Genomic DNA, 3,380 nt, shown 5'->3' with positions numbered 1-3,380 from the left:
GATTTGATTCTTGAAATCACTGAAAATTCAGATGTCGAGACGATCGGGCTACGGCCCGATCAGAAAGATGGATCGGTCGGCACCGATCCAAAACTTCCCAACCTTTACATGCGTAATCGGTTGGTCCAGGACCGATCGAGTTATTTTTGCGCCTCACCGATCGGTCCGAGGACCGATCGGGATAATCTGATCGCGCCGGGCTCTTCCGATCGGTCCATAGGCCGATCGGTGGTTCCATGGTTAAATGCGTGACTTAGGGGCTTCTTGATCGATCTCGATCGGTCTCGGACCGATCAAGAAGTTCACTGGGCTACTCGAGATCCTCGATCGGTCTACGGACCGATCGGGAAGTTCCCGATCGGTCCGGGACCGATCGACCGCTGCGATCACTTTCGATCGATCTGACCGATCGGGGCGTTCCTGATCGATGCGGTGACCGATCGGGGCTTCTATACGATCGGACAACCGTCCGATCATTTCTTCATACACCCATCTAAACCCTTAAAACCTCCCGATCCCTCCTTTTCCTCATTCACGCGAAACCCTAGCCGACTCTTCCCACAGCTCACCCTTTCTCTTCTCTTTGCACGCCGAAGCTCTAGCCCTCGGAAGCACTAGCCTAAAGTTCGGATGGCACCAAGGTATCTTCTTACCTCACCTCTATAGAACTTGGCATTGTGTTTTCATTTCTCATCTTCTGTTGTTGTGTTTGTCTCGGTTCTTAATTGTTGATGGCTCCGGTGCTCACTCATTGCCCCATTTTACCCCATTGTGTCCCCTTAGGAAGAAATCAGTAGGTGAGGGTACTTCCAAGTCCAAAGATAAATCCAAAGCTCCTGCTGCTCCTTCCCGACCTCAACCATCCAGTTCGGGAAGATTTCCCAACCAACAGTTTGAACAATCCTTTAAGGAAAGGACCTTCAAATTGCTCCCATGTAGATCAGTCGATAGAAAATACATGAATGAGTTTTGTCCAGCCATTACGGAGACCATAGCCTACTATAAACTTGATTCCTTGGTCTATTTAGAGAGAGATATCAATTTTGACCTAGTCTCTGAATTCTATAACAACCTTCATCAGACTATTGATGGTAGTTATAGATCAAGAGTGGCTAAGCAAAACATTGATTTCAGCTTAATTGCCTTCTTTGGTTATTTAGGCTGTCGTATGTGTTCGGGGACGGTGTTCTCATTCTATCCTTCTTTGCCTGAACCCGTGCCTCATCCTCTTGATGTCTCATCTGACTCGATTTATGAGTACTTCTTTGGACATCCGAGACCAGATGGATTAGATGAGTTAGATGTCGACTTTCCTACATTTGCAGCCCTTGGCCTTTCTGCTCCTGATTACATTCTTTTCAAAATTGTTACAAACTATCTTCTCCCTATTACTTCTAAACCATTGGCAGAGATTCGACCGTATCATTGTCTGATGCTTTACAGGTTGCGTAGGCGTCTTGACTTTGATGTCATGTCGAGTGTCTATACTTCTATCATATCCCATAGCGAGCCAAGCGGTTACACCATCTATATGCCTTTTGGGCATGTAATTACTGACTGGCTTGAGACCCTGGGTATTGATGTCTCTAAGGGGAGGATAGTAAAGATGGTTAAGCAGGATTGTCGACTTGGGAAACGTGCATTTTCCAAGTCTGGAATCTTAGGACAGGATGGGACAGTTAGGTGGAAGGATGGGAGGGCACTTGGTGAGTTACCTAGACGACAGGTTGCTCCTGTTGCTACTCCTCCTGCTGCTGACGATGGGGAGGCCGATCCTGATCTGCGCTGGAAGATCGTCGAGCTGGAGAGTCGCTTTGATCGACACGAGGAGATGGTGGCTGCTGAGTTCGATGGACTACGTATTCAGATAGACCAGCGCTACGATGACCTGCGCGGGCATATTGACCAGCGCTTCGATGATATGCGCAGTCATCAGGTGGTGACACTACTCGGATGGATGGCACGCTACCCGCCTCCGCAGTCTTACCCAGGCTATTCATCCTCCAGCGTGCCGCCTCAGGATTTCACCCCTCCTGCCGATGATGGCGGTGTTCCTCAGTGTGAGGATGTTGATTGATACAGTTTGTTTGTTGGCTGTCTGTATTTTGGATGTTATTTGTTAGTCTTTATATCGGACCTGGATGTTTGCACTTCTGATGCTACTCATATATTTATGCTACTCGGTTTTATATTTGCTTGCTCCTTATTATGCTTCATTTTCTATGTTTTTTTTATTATGCTGTTCCTATGCCATGACTTGATTGTATCTTTTGTCTTTCTTACTGTCGTATTGTGACCTTAGAGGGAACTCTAGGTCAGTTAAGAGAAGGCAGTATGGATTAAGGGGGAGCTTTTTAAGTTATCTCACCTTGTTTGCTCCTTTTCGGTGTTTGACAAAGGGGGAGAAGATAACTAAGTTTAGTAATGAATGAAAGGTTGATTTAAGGGAAGAGGATGACGTTGAGTCTTTTTGAATCCTCTTACCTAATTCGCACCTATTCGACTAAGTTAAGTGATGAAGTGACTTCATCAAGTCAATATGAAAAAGGGGGAGAAGATAACTAAGGTATATCCGTCTTAGGGGGAGGATCCTGATTTCCCCAAAATTATGGGTAAATGAGCATTTCTGATCTAAACTTAAATCGTGTTGTCAAACAACAAAAAGGGGGAGATTGTTGATACAGTCTGACCTGGATGTTGTTTTGCTGTTGACACTAATTTAAGTTTGTATCAGATATTTAACTCAGATTAATTACTAATCTAGGTTGACTAGGTTGACCTGATTGAGAAAGTCCTAACTGGGATGTTAGGCAGTTGGAAAGTCCTGGTGAGTGAAGCCAGGCAGATTGGAAATCCTGGTGAGTGAAGCCACGTGAAAACCCTAGTGAGTGAAGCTAGGTGCAAGTCCTGGTGAGTGAAGCCAGGCAAGGGAAAATCCAGATGGATCAAGGGCGATCGGACATCTGGTGTTGAAAAGTCCAAGAAGGAAGCTTGGCATGCGAAGTCAGAGAGGGCTCGGTAGCTCGTTCTCTAGGACCAGATGAAGTCGGAGAGAGCTAGGGAGCTCGTTTCTCCGGACTAGGTCGGAGGGCTCGACCGACTCAGTCAGAAGCTGGATCGGTCGGACCGATCGGTGGCTGGACACTGATCGGTGCGCCGATCCGGCTCTTATACGATCCGCCGACCGATCAGTGTCGATGGCTACCGAGCGTTTGCATCGATGCGGGCCGATCGAAATCGATCGATAGCCTCATCGCATCGATCGGTCCGAGACCGATCGAAGTAAGCATTTGGGAAGAACGCTATCGATCGGTGCGGGACCGATCAGATAATCTGATCGGTCCGCGACCGATCGGGCTGAGCGTATTTTCAAGCGGCGC

This window comes from Zingiber officinale, chromosome 6A (genome assembly GCF_018446385.1).
Source record: "Zingiber officinale cultivar Zhangliang chromosome 6A, Zo_v1.1, whole genome shotgun sequence".
Classification (NCBI taxonomy): domain Eukaryota; kingdom Viridiplantae; phylum Streptophyta; class Magnoliopsida; order Zingiberales; family Zingiberaceae; genus Zingiber; species Zingiber officinale.
This window is presented reverse-complemented; position numbering follows the sequence as displayed.